We start from the raw sequence: 20,848 nt of genomic DNA on the forward strand, positions 1-20,848 counted from the left end.
CGGCGTGGCGAAATAAAAGTAAAAACCCCAGAATTGCGTTTTTTGGTACCCATAGCATTGCATTAAAATGCAATAATGGGCGATCTAAAGATCGTATACACACCAAAATGGTATCATTAAAAATGACAGCTCGGTGCGCCAAAAATAAGCCCTCACCCAGCCCCAGATCGCAAAAAATGGAGACACTATGGGTCTCGGAAAATGGCACAATTTTTTTTTGTTTAACAAACTTTTGATTTTTTTTCACCACAAAAAGAACCTAAACATGTTTGGTGACTATGAACTTGTAATGACCTGGAAAATCATAATGGAAGGTCAGTTTTAACATTTGGTGAACATGGTAAAAAATAATCCAAAAAACTGTTGCAATTGTTTTGCAATTTCACCGTACTTGGAATGCTTTTCCCATTTTTGTGTGCATGACATGCTAAAGGGTTATTCTCCTCATGATAAAGGGTTAAAGTTGCAAAGAGGTTGTTTTGTTTTGAATAAAAATCCTATTCATTCTCAAGAACAGACCTCTGCTGCAATCGGTGGCTGGTATCTTAGGCTTGGAGTGCAGTGCTTACAAGCTCTTTGCTATAAACTCTATAGCGCGATAATGTTCGAGTTGCTTTTCTAATCTGAAACCTCAGTATTCAAGTTAAATTGCCATGTTGGCACTTTGAGAAAAATACGTTTTTTATGTATTGCAATTTGGGCACTCAGTCTCTAAAAGGTTCGCCATCACTGCCCTAAACCAATATTATAGCATTCTGGAGTAGATATGATGTTTTCATTGCATTTCCGTTTATCGATTGGATTCATTTGTTTTATATTTTAATATAATCTGACTTTTACAAACCCAGAAATACCAAATATGTGTATTTTTTATGGTTATATTTTTAATGGGGCAATGGAAGCTGTGATCGTTTGATCACTTGTACTATACATAGCAGAGCACTACAGTATATCACAAAATTGAGTACGCCCCTCATTTTTGATCTTTTTTTTTAAATCTTTTCATGGGACAACACTGAAGATATGAAACTTTGATACAATGTATCAGTGTACAGCTTGTATAACAGCGGAAATTTAGTGTGCCCTCTATATAACTCCACACGGCCATTAATGTCTAAACTGCTGTCAACAAAAGTGACACCCCTAAATGAAAATGGACACATTGTGCCCAAATAGCCTTTTTTCCTACCAGCTGTGAATGGGTAGCAGGTGTCGCTCTCACACTCTCTCATACTGGTCATTGGAAGTTCAATATGATTTCTCATGGTAAATAACTCTGAGGAAAGAATTGTTGCTCTGCATAAAGACGGCCTAAGCTTTAAGAAGATTGCCAACAACCTTAAAAAAGGAGCTGCAGCCAAAACCATACAGCAGTTTAACAAGACAGATTCTACTTAGAATTAGAACTGGCCTCGCCATAGTCGACCAAAGAAGTTGAGTGCCCATGCTCAACTCATCATCAAAGATGATGCACAATAAAGCCTCAAAAACTTTGTTGAAGACAAGAAGACTAAGGACATGGATTACTGTAACCATGTCCTGCGGTCTGATGAGACCATGATAAACGTATCTAGTTCAGATGGTGTCAAGCCCGTGTGGCAGAAACCAGGTGAGGAGTACAAAGACAAGTGTGTCTTGCCTACAGTAAAGCATGGTGGTTAGAGTGTCATGGTTTGGGGCTGCATGAGTGCTGCCTGCTGTGGCGAGCTACAGTTCATTGAGGGAAACATGAAGAACAACATGTACTATGATCTACTGCAGCAGAGCATGATCTGATTCCTTCAGAAACTGGCCAGCAAGACAGTATTCCAACATGATAACGACAACGACCCCAAACTTACCTCCAAGATGACCACTGCCTTGCTAAACAAACTGAGGGTAAAGGTGCTGGACTAGCCAAGAATGTCTCCAGACCTAAACTCTATTGAGTATCTGTGGGGCATCCTCAAACGGAAGGTGGAGGAGCACAAGGTCTCTAACATCCACCAGCTCCATGATGACATCATGGAGGAGTAGAAGAGTATTCCAGTGACAACTTGTGAAGCTCTGGTGATCTCCATGCCCAAGAGAGTTAAGGTAGTGCTTGAGAATAATGGTGGCAGCACAAAATATTGACACTGGGTACAATTTGGCCATTTTCCCTTAGGGGTCTACTCACTTTTGTTACCAATGGTTTAAACATTAATGGCTGGGTGTTGAGTAATTTAGAGGGCACACCAAATTTACATTGTTATTCAAGCTGTACACTGACTACTTTACATAGTGTCATATCTTCAGTGTTGTCTCATGAAATTATATAATAAAATATTTACAAAAATGTGAGAGGTGTACTCACTTTTGTGATGTACTGTATGTATAGACAAAAATTACACTCTCCTATGAAAAGCAGCTATAATACTGGCTTTCACAGGTGGATTATCATGAAAGCAAGGGAATCTCCAACAACCCTCGCTATCATGGCAACCCATCGGCCCTATGATCATTGGTTCACCTAGGAGCTCTTGCTCCCTCCCCACATCCAGCTCGGTCTAGCGGAGAAAGCGCAATTAGCATTGTTTACTGCTGTGTATGTAGCAATTAAAAAGGTAGAGATGATAATAAACCACCTCTGCTTTCTACAAGGGGAGCTAAGTTATGGGAAGCTCAGCAGAATCGCTATTTATCATAATGGTGAACACATTTTTGCATTCAATACAAAGGATGACCTCCCTATCATGGTTACAAACCTTGGTATAGAAATGCTGGTACCAATTTCTATATTGCACACTGAGTTCGAAAAGTGTGGTGGTTTCTATTCTGTTAAACCTTCTTGGCCCTTATCTGCCTTGTCAGTGCCAATTAGATCTTTAGGTGAAGATCAAGGTAATTGGAGATAGTTTAATCGCTGGTGACATGCTGCCTGACAACCTAATTTAAAGAATATAAATGCTAGGCAGTTTATCAATCAGTGTAACAGCCAATTTTATCTTAAATGATTCAGCTGTTTCCTCCGTTTATACAAGAGTTTTAGAGCTTGGATATTATTTTCCCAAGTATTTGTGTACATAGGTAGAACAATTACATAGAGGTCTCATGGATTAATAATAAACACATGTTAAAAATGCAATTTAATGGGAGTGATTAATGCGGGGTCGTAAACAGTTGCAGGGGTTACAATTGCTGGGGGGGGGGGGGGGGGCAATAGGTCCCATTGCCTTACAATAAATTACTATAACTATTAAAGACCTGTGATTTTTGTGAACCCTGTTGGAGACTTAGCATTGGGGCCCACAAGCTTCAAGTTATGCCACTGGAGTGATGCATGACAGAAATAATAGATGATAGAACGAAAACCAGATGATATAAAGAAACTTCGAAAAATGGGATTTTCTCAATAAACTTGCTTTTCTAAATTGTTGTGCCAATAAAAGTGGCTAATTTGCTACGTATTAGGTGCATCTAAGCAAATTACTTTTTCTACTGTACCAAGTATTTAGAAAGAAAAAGAAAATAAACAGCCATAAAGTCCCATAAAAAGTAGATTTTTATTAAACAACATTAAAACCACCAGACAGGATACAGTAATGCAGCACAGGGGAACAGACATGCATTCCTAATGGCCATAAATAGCGGGCCAGGACACCAACCCACAACCTGCTTAGATGCAATGGTAGGCTTTATTATAACAGATACCCATAACTACTGAAAGAAATAATGGACCAGTGCCATAGCATGGGAAACATTAGATATCATATCAGCATGGTTTACATACCTAGCATATACAGGATAAACAGGATGGATGGGCGACCGGACCCGACCCGACGCTCGTTTTGGAGCGGGCAGCTCCTTCATCATCATTACCCCCTGATGAAGGAGCTGCCTGCTCCGAAACGCGCGTCAGGGTCGATATGGTGGATATGGTGCTGTGTTTTCCATCATATATTCGGAAATGAATACATATTACTTGTACCCATATATTGGTGTGGGTATAGGGAACCATGAAAATATAGCAAACTTAGTTTAGCCCATGTTATGTTTAAGGATAAGAGAGTTTATTACAAAAAAAGAACTTATTCCATTATTTGGAATTAAAATATCTAAGATCTCTAAATGGAAAAGTCAAAAATTAGTTATGAATTTATTAGATATGTAGGCCTATTAAATTATACCGTTACAGAGCAGACCATTATATTTCAGCTTCAAAGCTTTCTTGCATTTGCCTTGCTAAATCTAACTCCAAGAGAAAATTCCCAATCTGAAATGTAAGTATGCTTATATATCTAAAAGAAACAGTTGGGGCAGCACTGTCCTGTTATACCCAGGATGCAGCTTGGAATAAGTGGACATGCATGTAGCCTGGGTTGCTGTTACCCAAGGTAGGGTAAGTATTTCACATTCCTCTAGCACATGAACTGTTAGCCTCTCTGAAGCTCCTTCAACCAGTCCAGTGTTCACTATCTCATACTCCAAAAAGATGTGTGGAGATGGGGATTTGTACTTTAACCTCCCAGTTTTTTTTCTGCTCTTTGCTAAAAATTGAGAACATATACTGTTATATTTTCGGCTTTTTTGTATAACTGTCTGTTTTTTATGTAACAATGTTATTACTCTAGCTATATCCATTTACGCAGACCGACTGGCAGCACTGAATGACGACCGATCGGTAAACATTTACTGGTCGGCGGTTGTTAAATATTCTGCTCACAAATTTAGACTATACTTAACAACTGCACCCCGGGACTGTTTTCACCTCCATGACCGGGCCAAATTTTACAATTCTGATCACTGTCACTTTATGAGATAATAACTCTGGAACGCTTCAACAGATACCACTGATTCTGAGATTATTTTCTCGTGACATATTGTACTTTATGACAGTGGTAAAATTTCTTCTATATGACTTGCGTTTGTTTGTGAAAATTAATGACATTTGATGAAAATTTGGAAAATTTAGCAATTTTCAAAGTTTGAACTCTTATACCCTTAAATCAAAGAGTTGTGTCACAAAAATAGCAATACATTTACCAAACGTCTACTTTAGATCAGCGCAATTTTGGAAATACTTTTGTTATTAGGAAGTTATAAGGGTTAAAATTAACCAGCAATTTCTCATTTTTGCAGCAAAATTTACGGAAACATTTTTTTAGGGAGCACATCACATTTGAAGTGACTTTGAGGGGTCTATATGACAGAAAATACCCAAAAGTGACACCATTCTAAAAGCTGCACCCCTCATGGTGTTCAAAACCATATTTAAGAAATGTATTAATCCTTCAGGTGCTTCACAGGAATTAATGGAATGTGGAAGAAAAAATAATAACATTGAACTTTTTTCACTAATATTTAAATGTACACCCCTATTTTTTTTATTTTCACAGTGGTAATAGGAAAAATTGGACCCCAGAAATTGTTGTGCAGTTTTGCCTGCGAACGCGGATACCTCATATGTGAGGAAAAAACACTGTTTAGGCACACAGCAGGGCTCAGAATGAAAAGATCACCATCTGACTTTTTCAATGCAAAATTGGCTGGATTTGAGAGAGTATGCCATATTACGTTTGGAGATCCCCTGATGTGTCTAAAAAGTGGAAAGCTTAGCACAAGTGACCTAATTTTAGAAACTAGACCCCCCAAAGGAACTTATCTAGATGTATGGTGAGCACTTTGAACCCCCAGGTGCTACACAGAAGTTTATAACGTAGAGTCGTTAAAATAAAAAATCATATTTTTTTCCACAAAAATGATTTTTAGGTCATAAGTGTAAGAGGAGAAATTGGACCACAAAAGTTGTTGTACATTTTCTCCTGAGTACGCAGATACCACTTATGCGGGGGAAAACCACTGTTTTGGCACAAGGCAGGGCTCGCAAGGGAAGGAGATCCATCTAGATGTGTGGTGAGCATCTTGAACCCCCAAGTGCATCACAGAAATTTATAACGTAGAGTTGTGAAAATAAAAAATCTATTTATTTTCCACAAAAATGATATTTTAGCCAAAACGTTTTATTTTCACAAAGGTAACAGGAGAAATTGAACCAGAAAAGTTGTTGCGCAATTTCTTCTGAGTATGCTGATACCCCATATATGGGGGAAAACCACTGTTTGGGTGCATGGCAGGGCTCAGAAGGGAAGGAGCACCACCTGATTTTTTGACTGGATTTGAGAAATTCCCAACAAGTGACCCCATTTTAGAAACTAAACTTCTGAAGGAATTTATCTAAATGTGTGATAAACACCTTAAAGCCCAAGGTGCTTCACAGAAAATTATAACGTTGAGTTTTGAGAAAGAAATATATATTTTTTCCACAAATATCTTTTAGCCACAATATTTTTTATTTTCTCAAGGGTAACTGGAGAAAATGGAGCCTCCAAATCTGTTGTGAAACTTCTCCTGGGTGTGCTAATACCCCATATGTGGAGGAAAACCACTTTTTTGGCGCACGGCAGGGCTTGGAAGGGAAGGAGAGACATTTTGGAATGCGCACTTTGATGGAATGGTACATGGGCGTCATGATTGGTGCAATCGATGTCATCATCGACTGCACCAATCAGAGCAGGCCCTGGTGAAGCCATGGTGGGTGCTCTTACAGCATCGATCCAAGGTTTGACATCAGTGTTTCAGGCAATCTGATTGCCTGAAACACTGAGAAACGCTGCAATTGACTGTTCAGTATTGAATAGCCAATAACTGTGATAGAAGTTGCAGGGGTACGAAGGCACCATGTTCTCTGTTGTGAGAAACAGCAGGGCCAATCATGCGATCACCAAGCAATTAGTCACGGTGGTTGCATGATTGACATGATGTACATGTACTGCAACGGTTGGGAAGTCCTTCATCATCATGATGTACATGTACTACAAATATCGGGAAGGGGTTAATGTCCATTGAACGATCTGTACTAGATCGCTCAGTAAACATAGACTGCCATTTTTATCGGCAGCACGAGTTTTGTTTACACATACCATTCGCTGCCAATGATGAAACCAAAATATAATTTCACTTGTTGAATTACTGGTTTACTCGTTCATTGGCAGCCTGTTTAGTCTGCAAAGTTATGGTTAAACAAGCATCCATAGGACTGTTCGTTCATCCACAGTAATCTTGTAGTGTAAATTCATTTAAACTCTAGCAATTTTGTGCTTCCATTGACTGCGGCATCTGGGGGAAGCTGCCCCCCAGTTTACACCACTGAGAACATGAATGCATTCCTAATAGACCTAACACTAATGTATAGGCCAATAAGCGCTTTCTTACTGCCAGACTTATTAACGTATGATTTACCAAAATGCCATATGATATAATTGGAAACTATGAGGATTATAAGGGTCTGAGAAAGAAAACATTAGTATGAGCATTAAAAGAAAACTCTGGAATAATTTCATTTCATTACGCAGAATGAAATCATTTTATTTTTCTACGGAACAAACAGATGGAACTATCAACTGCTTTACAACAGGTTTCTCTCTTTTCATTAGGTGTCAGTATTTATGTACCATTGTTGTCTGCCCATTAAGCTCATTAAAAAGAGTGCCATAAATATATTGCTTGCTCTGTGTTTTATGTGTTACGAGGGCTGTTGGGTGACCTCCTTGCATGCAAGGCATGCCCTGACTCAGTCGACCTGCAAAATTCCCACTGCTATTCTAGCAGCAAATAATATGCTGTCCCGAACCTTATTATACATGATTTATGAAGGCGAAAATCAAGGGGGAGATGTATAAAGCAAAATGGTATTTTTTTCTAAAATATAACACATAGCGACTGTAAAAACTTTGTGAACATGTTCTAAGAATGAAAGCATTTCATCCGCTATTCCAAAGCCTCAGTAATGAAAGACGCACACTATGATTTTAGGTGTATAAATGTTAGTTATTCGTCATCACACTGCAATAACAGCATTTTAATAGAACCCTGGTTTGGGTTCCCAATTCTCATTATTTCTTTGACATAGTAATGACAATAGAGTTGATGAATGCTTAGGTCATTTTCATTACATTTTACATTTGCCCTCAAATGTACCCCATCTTCTTTCATAAAACAGATACAAAAACCCATACCTACAAAGGAAAAGCACTTGTAAAATAGGTCATCACACAAGCTAAACAAACCAAAATTTATAAAGAATCGAATTCTAACAATTTTAATCGATATACAGACTTAATTACAAATCATTTTTATTATCCCAAGGCTGGCATCATCACCAGAAAAAAGGGGCTTAAAATAAAGGAGTGCGGAGTAGTGATCAGTAGGGTAGACAAGGAGGAACCACTGATTCCGTGAGCTTAGTTATACAATGCTTTTTTGTTATCATACATTAATTGCATTATTTTTTCTCCCCATAGGTAATTACTGATGCCTTTTAACAGGCAGGATCATAAATGCCAGTTCTTGATTCTGCTAATAAGTCACTGCATTGTCCAAAGAAGCTGGGGAGTTTTAGGAACACATGAGGTGCCACCACAGTGACTTCTGGAAAAACATTTTATTACCATAGTCACAACATGTTGATTTTATCAGCAGGCTTGATGACCAAAGTTTTTTTTCCTACATTGATAATAATTACCTATTCATAGAGAGGTGGAGGTCGAACACTTGGTACCTCCACGATCAGCTGTTAGCAGCTACGGCAACAGCAGAATGTACACAGTGTACATAGTGGAACACCATCACTTTGTCACACTGCTTATTAGATGCTCCTAGGTACTATAGATCATTTCATTTAAGTACACTGCTGACATATGACCACTTCTGGAGCTGATAGATAATTGGTAGGGTTGTTTGGGGTTGGACACTTACCGATCTGCTATTGATGATGACCTATCAGTAAGCTAGTTCATCAACATTATTGTAGTGGAAAAACCCATTTAAGATTTATGATATTGTGTCAACCTATATTAAGCTGACATCATATATTGGTGAAGATGCTCAAGACGGCCTACAAATGGGTGGTGGAATGGGTGGACAGCTAAGCTCTGGCATGCTCATAAAATGCTTCAGAGTTTTTCTCTTCTGACATTGACCCTAAGGAAACATGAAGGGGAATGAAAGGTAACATGAAGATACATATATAAACCAATATTTCTTTTTTAAGCAACTTTATCTAATGTGTTTGAAAAATAATCATAGAAACCAGACAATCCATTTATAGTTATGATGATGTTAGTGTACAAACAATACAGACATGTTAATTTCCGATACAGAATAGTATACTGGCCATCAACTAATCCCATTTAATAAGCTACTAAACAATGATTTATTAAAAATAGGTTGTTCACAAACTATTGTGATTTCCATAGTGTTCTGAGTCCTCACGGCAACATAAAATGTGGAGGGAGGAATTTTCACAAATTAATCCTCCTGGTTGGATTCTGACTTCTTATTATTTCAATCCGTTTCTCCAGCCTTTCAGCCCATTCATTGCGAAGCCTAGAAATAGAAAAATGGTTGTGGTTTAAAACTTTTGTAGTAGAATATTTTACATTTCAATCTAAAAGTAGCACTCCTCCCATCAAAGTTTTTATCCTCTTAATATATTGCAATAATCATATTTATCTAGCACTGTGTACTTAAAATTGCTCATTTTGCCATTTTACCCAGTTAATTCTTCACTTTTTCATTGAGTCCATGACCTCATTTGATTAAAAACTAACTACTGAATCCTTTTAAGTTCTATGTAGAAACAGGATTCTCTTTGCCCTGCATAAGTCAGCATTAGAACTACAATTCTACATAACTGCAAAATGCAGAGCAGAGCAGCTGAGTCAGGAGGGTGATGCATATCCCTTTTTCTCTTTTTTATCACATTTAGCAAAGTGGACCCCAAATGCTTGCAGGAGATTATCGCTAAAGGACTACTTGTCTTGTGTCATGTAGTCCTTTCTCTCTTTGTAACTCCACCCACACCACTGATTGGCAGCATTCTGCTAATGCACAGTGTGCCCAGAAAACTGTCAAATCAGTGATTTGGGTGGGGTTATACACAACTCATTATTCAAAGAACTGCTAGATCTGCGGCAGATTAAAAAGGGATTTTATCAATATTGCACCAGGGAGCCCAGTAAGGCCTCTTTCACACTTCCGTTTTTTACAATCAGTCACAATCCATCAAAATGTTGAAAAGACGGATCCTGTGTAGATTGTAAAAAACGGATACAATGGGTCTGGTTTTTTTATGGATTCGTCGAGGCTGTGTGCACACATTGTGTATGCGTCTTCACCACATTTTTCCACTGCGAAAACACATACACAACACAACCCATGTTAAAAATAATTAAAAAAATAAAAAAATCGTGATATTCTTACCTTCCACGTTCCGGCGGCATCACTGAGAACAGGAGCTGCCCGCAGGAAGGTAAGAATATCATGATTTTTTATTTTTTTTAAATTATTTTTAACATTATATCTTTTTACTATTGATGCTGCATAGGCAGCATCAACAGTAAAAAAAAGAGAGAGAGAGCGAGAGAGAATTTCCCTAACGGGATATTCTTCCGCATATGCTCAGTTTCAAAAGACGGCATCTGTCGCTGGATTCCTGCTTTTGACAGTCAGCGACAGATCCTGCATCCACAGGCTTCCATTATAGCCAATGACGGTCAGCGCAGGATCCATCGCTAGTCAATTTTCCGATGTACACAAAAAACATTTTTATGTGCGTTGTCTCCACCCGACGGACAGCAATTTTGCGACGGATCTAGCGCACGACAGATGAAATGGAATAATAATAATCTTTAATAATAATGGAAGGCAGGGCCGGACTGGCCATAGGGCACTTCTGGCAAATGCCAGAAGGGCCGGTGCCAGTGGTGGGCCGCTCAATCCGCCGCCCCCGCCGTCGCATTCAACTATACCGGCGTATAGACGCCGGTACAGTTGAATGCAATGATGGAGGAGAGCGTCTACAGACGCTCCTCTCCCATCATTCCCCGCTCTGCCTCTGACACTGCGGGTGCGCGATGATGTCATATCATCGCGCACCTGCTGTGTCCCGGGCAGACTGCAGCTGCTGAGACAGGAGCAGGAACCAGGAAGCAACGCTGGGCACGAGGAGAGGTGAGGAGAGTTTTTTTTTTTTCTGGACTGTGGGGCCATTCTCGGAGGAGGTGAGGGGAGGAAGAGAAGAGATGTGGGCTGTATATAGTTCTCTGTGGGCTGTGCTCTGTGCTGTATACTGCTGTGGGCTGTATATAGTTCTCTGTGGGCTGTGCTCTGTGCTGTATACTACTGTGGGCTGTATATAGTTCTCTGTGGGCTGTGCTCTGTGCTGTATACTGCTGTGGGCTGTATATAGCTCTCTGTGGGCTGTGCTCTGTGCTGTATACTACTGTGGGCTGTATATAGTTCTCTGTGGGCTGTGCTCTGTGCTGTATACTACTGTGGGCTGTATATAGTTCTCTGTGGGCTGTGCTCTGTGCTGTATACTGCTGTGGGCTGTATATAGTTCTCTGTGGGCTGTGCTCTGTGCTGTATACTGCTGTGGGCTGTATATAGTTCTCTGTGGGCTGTGCTCTGTGCTGTATACTACTGTGGGCTGTATATAGTTCTCTGTGGGCTGTGCTCTGTGCTGTATACTACTGTGGGCTGTATATAGTTCTCTGTGGGCTGTGCTCTGTGCTGTATACTACTGTGGGCTGTATATAGTCCTCTGTGGGCTGTGCTCTGTGCTGTATACTGCTGTGGGCTGTATATAGTTCTCTGTGGGCTGTGCTCTGTGCTGTATACTACTGTGGGCTGTATATAGTTCTCTGTGGGCTGTGCTCTGTGCTGTATACTGCTGTGGGCTGTATATAGTTCTCTGTGGGCTGTGCTCTGTGCTGTATACTACTGTGGGCTGTATATAGTACTCTGTGGGCTGTGCTCTGTGCTGTATACTGCTGTGGGCTGTATATAGCTCTCTGTGGGCTGTGCTCTGTGCTGTATACTACTGTGGGCTGTATATAGCTCTCTGTGGGCTGTGCTCTGTGCTGTATACTACTGTGGGCTGTATATAGTTCTCTGTGGGCTGTGCTCTGTGCTGTATACTGCTGTGGGCTGTATATAGTTCTCTGGGCTGTGCTCTGTGCTGTATACTACTGTGGGCTGTATATAGTACTCTGTGGGCTGTGCTCTGTGCTGTATACTACTGTGGGCTGTATATAGTACTCTGTGGGCTGTGCTCTGTGCTGTATACTACTGTGGGCTGTATATAGTACTCTGTGGGCTGTGCTCTGTGCTGTATACTACTGTGGGCTGTATATAGTACTCTGTGGGCTGTGCTCTGTGCTGTATACTACTGTGGGCTGTATATAGTACTCTGTGGGCTGTGCTCTGTGCTGTATACTGCTGTGGGCTGTATATAGCTCTCTGTGGGCTGTGCTCTGTGCTGTATACTACTGTGTGCTCTGTGCTATATATAGTACTCTGTGGGCTGTGCTCTGTGCTGTATACTACTGTGTGCTATATATAGTTCTCTGGGCTGTGCTCTGTGCTGTATACTACTGTGGGCTGTATATAGTACTCTGTGGGCTGTGCTCTGTGCTGTATACTACTGTGGGCTGTATATAGTACTCTGTGGGCTGTGCTCTGTGCTGTATACTACTGTGGGCTGTATATAGTTATCTGTGGGCTGTGCTCTGTGCTGTATGCTACTGTGGGCTGTATATAGTTCTCTGTGGGCTGTGCTCTGTGCTGTATATAGTTCTCTGTGGGCTGTGCTCTGTGCTGTATACTACTGTGGGCTGTATATAGTTCTCTGTGGGCTGTGCTCTGTGCTGTATACTACTGTGGGCTGTATATAGTTCTCTGTGGGCTGTGCTCTGTGCTGTATACTACTGTGTGCTGTATATAGTTCTCTGTGGGCTGTGCTGTATATAGTACTCTGTGGGCTGTGCTGTATATAGTACTCTGTGGGCTGTGCTGTATATAGTACTCTGTGGGCTGTGCTGTATATAGTACTCTGGGCTGTGCTGTGTATAGTACTCTGTGGGCTGTGCTGTATATAGTACTCTGTGGGCTGTGCTGTATATAGTACTCTCTGGGCTGTGCTGTATATAGTACTCTCTGGGCTGTGCTGTATATAGTACTCTCTGGGCTGTGCTTTATATAGTACTCTGGGCTGTGCTGTATATAGTACTCTGGGCTGTGCTTTATATAGTTCTCTGTGGGCTGTGCTGTATATAGTTCTCTGTGGGCTGTGCTGTATATAGTTCTCTGTGGGCTGTGCTGTATATATTACTTTGTGGGCTGTGCTGTATATATTACTTTGTGGGCTGTGCTGTATATATTACTCTGTGGGCTGTGCTGTATACTACTGTGTGGACTGTGCTGTATACTTCTACGTGGGCTGTGCTGTATACTACTGTGTGGTCTGTGCTGAATACTGCTGTGTGGGCTGTGTTATCTACTACGCGAGCTGTGCTATAGTATGCAGGCTGTGCTGTATACTATGCGGTTTGTGCTATATAATATGCGGGCTTTGCTATATACTATGGGGAGTATATTATATTCTATGGGGGAGGCCATGTTATGTACTATGTGGCTGTGTTATATACTATTGTGGGGGTATATTATATTCTATGGGGGAGGCTGCGTTATATACTATGGGGGGCTGCATTATATTCCATGGGGGGCTACATTATATATTATGGGGAGGTGGGCTGTATTATATTCTATGGGGGTTACATACTCTGGGGTGGCTGCATTATACTCTGTGGGGTGGCTGCATTATACTCTGGGGTGGCTGCATTATACTCTGGGGTGGCTGCATTATACTCGGGTGGCTGCATTATACTCGGGTGGCTGCATTATACTCTGGGGTGGCTGCATTATACTATATGTGGGCTGCATTATACTGTATCGAGGACTATGGGGAATACGTTATACTATATGAAGAACTATGGGGTGCATTATACTATGGGAAGTGAATTGTACTACATGGATGACTGTGGCGGTGCATTATACTATATGGAGCACTATGAGGATTGTATTATGCTATATGGAGGACTATGAGGATTGTATTATGCTATATGGAGGACTATGAGGAGTGTATTATACTATGTGGAGGACTGAGCAGTGTATTTTAATATATGGAGGACTATGGAGCACATTATAATATATGGAGGACTATGGGGTGTATTTTACTAAACAAGTAAAATGCTGCATATTCGGATTGTTTTTGCTGGAACAAAAAGCCTTGTTGTCAGCAGCACATTGCCAGTGTAAACTGTAGATGTGCTGCTGAAAACATGATACTGTATGGTGATCTGTTAGTGATCTATTAGTGATCGTTCTGTCTCATCATTATTCCTCAGCTGGTGGAAAGAGGCCGGGAAACAAGCGTTGAACAACTTCAGTATTGTCGATCAAACTCGTTTAGCGGCCTGAACTCAGCGCACGTAAATACAACAGAAATGCTTTTGTGTGATGTGCAATATGTTAGCATTTGGGGACCCATTTTAAACTTTGCCTAGGGCCCCACTTTGCCTAAAACCGGCCCTGCCTACAAGTGTACAAAGATATTATACAGTCACCATGTGACAAGTGGGCCTGTGTAACTTCAAATGCCAGGGCTGAATTTTAGTCCCAGTCCGGCCCTGATGGAAGGCCATCCGTCGCTAATGCAAATCTATGAGAAAAATCGGATCCAGCAGAAACATTTGCTGGATCAATTTTTTTCACAAAACGACGCATTGTGACGGAAAAAGAAAGATGGAAGTGTGAAAGAGGCTCTAGTGATTCATGACTGGAATCAAGGTCCATGTCCCTACATACAACGCTTTCAGATTACATAACCAAAAAACTACTGCTAGATTCCCTTTATATCTATAGCTTCATGTCAGAGGTATTCTCCAATGTCAATGACCTATATCAGCATAATGATGCACCAAACACAGTGACATCTTCAGGGATATTGCAGAATACATGTCTCATTGAGTAAGAGTTGTTTTGGGGGGCTCAAGGGGATGCTACACAATACTATACAGGTGTGAAGGCTGATTATATTGTCCTTTATAATTAGTGTTGAGCATTCCGATACTGCAAATATCGGGTATCGGCCGATATTTGCTGTATCAGAATTTCCGATACCGAGTTCCGATATTTTTGCGGTATCGGAAATCAGAATCGAAAGTGTGCGGTGCGTATGGTTCCCAGGGTCTGGAGGAGAGGAGACTCTCCTTCAGGCCCTGGGATCCATATTCATGTATAAAATAAAGAATAAAAATAAAAAATATTGATATACTCACCCCTCCGGCAGCCCCTGCTCTTAGCGGTGCCTCCGTTCCTAAGAATGCCGAGTTTAGGACCTGCGATGACGTCGTGGCTTGTGATTGGTCGCGTGAGCGGTCACATGAGCCCGAAACACCGTGTCTGTGAATTGAGATACTGATTTGGCTTTTATCCTAAGTCATATTGCACGACTCGTTAAAGGGTTGATTGTGACTTGTAGGATCGCTACTTCCAATAGGTGGCGCTATAGAGTTAAGTCCTCTTTTTTTCAGCAGAGGCAATTTGCATATTTAATGAAAGAAAGTCTAAAAAAACCACTGCTGTGGTGTTCACAATCCTCTTGTAATAGGACAAGCTGGATGGCAAAACAAGTGCTAGTAATATCCCAAAAGTAATAGGAATGAAAAAATAACTTTTAATCATGCCAAAGGAGTTGAAAAGAAAAGTCTTGAGTGAGGAAAAGAAGGGCTCAATTCTGGCTTTACTAGCAGAGGGACACAGTGAGCATCATGTTGCCTCTATCCTTAAAATTTCTAAGACGTTAGTCCATTACAACAAGGTCAAGCAGCAGATATTGGGGACAACAAAGCTACAGACTGGCAGAGGGTGAAAACGACTCTCCACTGACCGAGATGACCGTCATCTTATTCGAATATCACTCAGCAACCGCAGGATGACATCAAGTGACCCACAAAAGAAATGGCAAATGGCAGCTGGGGTGAAGTGAATGGCAAGAACAGTTTGTAACAGGCTCCTAGAGGCAGGACTCAAGTCATGTAGAGGTAGAAAAAAGTCTTTCATCAATGAGAAGCAAAGGAGAGCCAGGCTGAAGGTTGCCAAAGACCATAAGGATTGGACCATAGAGGACAGGAGTAAGATAATCTTCTCTGATGAGTCTAATTTTCAGCTTTGCCCAACACCTGGTCATCTAATGGTTTGGATCGGTGATGATCTGGGGATGCTTCAGCAAGGCTGGAATTGGGCAGGTTAATCTTTGCAAAGGATGTAACAATCAAGCCGCATACAAGGTTATCCTGGAAAAATAGTTGATTCCTTCTGCTCAGGCAATGTTCCCCAACTCTGAGGACTGTTTTTTTCCAGCAGGAGAATGTGCCATGCCACACAGCTAGGTCAATCAATGTGTGGAGGAAGGACCACCATATCAAATCCCTGTCATGGTCAGCCCAAACTCCAGACCTGAACCCCATTGAAAACTTCTGGAATGTAGTCAAGAGGAAAATGGATAGTCACAAGCCATCAAAGAAAGATGAACTGCTTACATTTTTGTACTAGGAGTGGCATAAGGTCACCCAAAAGCAGTGTGACAGACTGGTGGAAAGCATGCCAAGACGCATGAAAGCTGTGATTAAAAATCATGGTTATTCCAGAAAATATTGATTTCTGAACTCTTCCTGAGTTAAAACATTAGTATTGTTGTTCCTAAATGATTATGAACTTGTTTTCTTTGCATTATTTGAGGTCAGCAAGCAATGCATTTTTTTGTATTTTGCCATTTTTCATTTTCTGAAAATAAATTCAAAATTTATTGCTTGGAACTTCAGAAACATGTTGTCAGTAATTTATAGAATAAAAGAGCAATTTACATTTTACTAAAAATATACCTATCAAGAGAAAAATCAGACAAACTCAACATTTTGCAGGACTGGGAGCAAATATAACCGGATGAGGAACATATATAGACCAGGATGGGCGACATAGATACCAGGATGGACCCAGGATGGGGGACAGATATCACAGGAAGGACTCCATGATGGGTGACATTACTACATAATGGGAGAGAGGAGCAACTTGTATGTCCTTATAGGATTTAGAAAACTACAAGGGCCCATACATCAGACCAATATGCTGGCACGGATGGTTAGTATTTTATGGGGGAACCCAGGTCCAAATTTTACATTGGGGCCAAACAAACTCTAGTTATGCCACTGGTATTTGCCAAATTTTTGATGTTGCAGATTTTCTGAAGCATTTCTGCTTCTTTTAGGCAAATTAGGTTACTTTTTTCATTGAGTTTTGAGTGCATTTTTATACAAGTGTTATTATTGTGTTTTATAAGCAAATATCTTCTTCAGAGAGGAAGAGCACAAGAGCTCTTGTGCCACCTATTCGCACCTATCAATCCTAATAGTCAATTTCGTCCCGCTAATGAGCCTTGCCACATGCCTTAGCATTTTTGTCTCTTTTTGGTATCTCATAATTTACATAAAGCTGCTTTTTTTATGCTTCGTTTTATTTGGTTTTGACAAAACTTTATTGAAACTGTCATGCGTGGATTATACATTTTTTAGCATTCCGAAAAGCACTAAAACCACATGTGTATTTCACTGGCACATAAAACTCAGTGTACCTAGAAAAGAAATTTGGCTTATTGCAGACTTACAAACGCACCACAGTTCAGTTTACAAAGAACAAAAAATTGCATAGTCAGCATTAGATTTCTAGAACTCCCATCTACTTTGATAGAACTGTAAGGCACTGCATATTTCTGCGTAGCGAAAGTATGCAGCTTCAAAAATGCAGCAGGTAATCTAAAGGTACTGTTACACTAAACGACTTACCAACGATCACGACCAGCGATACGACCTGGCCGTGATCGTTGGTAAGTCGTTGTGTGGTCGCTGGGGACCTGTCACAAAGACAGCTCTCTCCAGCGACCAACGATCAGGGGAACGACTTCGGCATCGTTGAAACTGTCTTCAACGATGCCGAAGTCCCCCTGCAGCACCTGGGTAACCAGGGTAAACATCGGGTTACTAAGCGCAGGGCCGCGCTTAGTAACCCGATATTTACCCTGGTTACCATTGTAAAAGTTAAAACAAAACACTACATACTCACCTTCTGATGTCTGTCACGTCCCCCGGCATCCACAGGGTTACGCGCTGCTGCCGAGAGCTTCCTGCACTGACTGAATGTGTCAGCGCCGGCAGCAGCGGTGACGTCACCGCTGTGCTCTGCTTTACGGCCGGCACTGACACAGTCCGTGCAGGAGCTCTCGGCAGCAGCGCGTAACCCTGTGGACGCCGGGGGACGTGACAGACATCAGAAGGTGAGTATGTAGTGTTTTTTTTTTAACTTTTACAATGGTAACCAGGGTAAATATCAGGTTACTAAGCGCGGCCCCGCGCTTAGTAACCCGATATTTACCCTGGTTACAAGTAAACACATCGCTGGATCAGCATCACACACACCGATCCAGCGATGACAGCGGGTGATCTGACGACAAAATAAAGTTCTGGACTTCTAGCTCTGACCAGCGATATCACAGCGGGATCCAGATCGCTGCTGCGTGTCAAACACAACGAGATCGCAATCCGGGATGCTGCAACATCACAGATCATCGTCGTTCTCGCTGCAAAGTCGCTTAGTGTGAAGGTACCCTTAATTTTGCTGTCCGGTTGTAACAGAGAGCCACCACCAGTCTGTACACATGGACCATACTGTAATCAGGCCTACATTAGCATTCTTGTCCTATATCTGGTGGGGTCATATTTGTCTTTGTTCCTCTCTGCAGGGGACATCTCTAATACACAAACCTGCAGACAGGCTGGAGACTGGGTTTCTGGAACATTCTTAATCCTTAATCCTTGGAGCTATGTTTAGGGGAGTGGGTGTTCGTAACTCTTCCCAACAAGGGAGCTGATCCCAAGAGAGGTAGGACAATAAGCGACATGTTGAGTTAGTTGATGCTGTGTGCTTTGAAGGGTGAGGATCTGAAGCTGCGGACATATTGTGGTACCTTGTATGGAGATTGGAAATCATTTGCCACGTGGAATTGTGATGTCTCACCCCCCTGCTGGATTTGAGGACTGAATCTAAAGACTGTCGATGGATATTCCTTGGTGCTGGATTACCAGTTGGCGCCCCAGATTTGTCCCTTTTTGTGTGGCCACCTTGCATGCAGATTCTAAGGAACCATATTGACATTTAATGTTATATTCGCCCGATCTCAATAAAAGTTGTTGGATTGTTCATCGGCCTACCGTTCTTGCCTGCTCTATCACACACCCCGTCACACCAATAGCTCATCATAATGCACAATTCCACCTGCGTTGGAGGTAGAAGTGGGTCCTATTGCCTCTTGGACCCTGTGTGACTGCACAGGTTGCACCAATTGTATGTCCACCCCTGTTCTGGACCTGAACCAGTTAATTTTTCTTATATCCAAGACCTGTCAAGATAAATATTCCAATTACCGTATATCACAGTGGAGCACTCTTGAGAAATGTGGTTAGTAAGCATTGTTTGTTTTGAAACTATTCCAGTCCTGTGGTTTCTTTAATTAGGAGAATTTCTGGCTCCTGGCACTAATAACATGTAAAGAGATGATTGACGCTTTTTATTCTACTTTTTTAAAATTTTAACCCCTTCCTTTCAGAGCCAATTTGGTACTTAATGACCGAGCCAATTTTTACAATTCTGACCACTGTCACTTTATGAGGTTATAACTCTAGAACGCTTTAACAGATCCCGCTGATTCTGAGACTGTTTTTTTCGTGACATATTGTACTTCATGATAGTGGTAACATTTCTTCAATATTACTTGCGATTATTTATGAAAAAAACGGAAATATGGCGAAAATTTTAAAAATTTTGCAATTTTCAAAATTTGTATTTTTATGCCCTTAAATCACAGAGATATGTCACGAAAAATAGTTAATAAATAACATTTTCCACATGTCTACTGTACATCAGCACAATTTTGGAAACAATTTTTTTTGTTAGGGAGTTATAAGGGTTAAAAGTTGACCAGCAATTTCTCATTTTTACAACACCATTTTTTTTTAGGGACCACATCACATTTGAAGTCATTTTGAGGGGTCTATATGATAGAAAATAACCAAGTGTGACACCATTCTAAAAACTGCACCCCTCAAGGTGCTCAAAACCACATTCAAGAAGTTAATTAACCCTTTACGTGCTTCACAGGAACTGAAAAAATGTGGAAGGAGAAAATGAACATTTACCTTTTTTTGCAAACATTTTAATTCAGAACCATTTTTTTTTATTTTCTCAAGTGTAAAAACAGAAATTTAACCATAAATTTTGTTGTGCAATTTCTCCTGAATACGTCGATACCCCATATGTGGGGGTAAACCACTGTTTGGGCGCACGGCAGAGCTTGGAAGTGAAGGAGGATTTTTCAATGCAGAATTGCTGGAATTGAGATTGGATGCCATGTCACGTTTAGAGAGCCCCTGATGTTTCTAAACAGTGGAAACCCCCCACAAGTGACACCATTTTGGAAACTAGACCCCTTAAGGAACTTATTTAGATGTGTGGTGAGCACTTTGAACTCCCAAGTGCTTCACAGAAGTTTATAACGTAGAGCCGTGAAAATAAAAAATCGCATTTGTTTAAACAAAACTGATTTTTTCGCCCATAAATTCTTATTTTCACAAGGGTAACAGGAGAAATTAGACCACAAAAGTTGTTGTCCAATTTATCCTGAGTACGTTGATACCCCATATGTGGGGGTAAACTACTGTTTGGGCGCACCGCAGAGCTTGGAAGAGAAGGAGTGCCGTTTTACTTTTTCAATGTAGAATTGGCTGGAATTGAGATCGGACGCCATGTCGCGTTTGGAGAGCCCCTGATGTGCCTAAACAGTAGAACCCCCCCACAAGTGACCCCATTTTGGAAACTA

This window comes from Ranitomeya variabilis, chromosome 1, assembly GCF_051348905.1.
Source record: "Ranitomeya variabilis isolate aRanVar5 chromosome 1, aRanVar5.hap1, whole genome shotgun sequence".
In the NCBI taxonomy this organism is placed as follows: Eukaryota; Metazoa; Chordata; class Amphibia; order Anura; family Dendrobatidae; genus Ranitomeya; species Ranitomeya variabilis.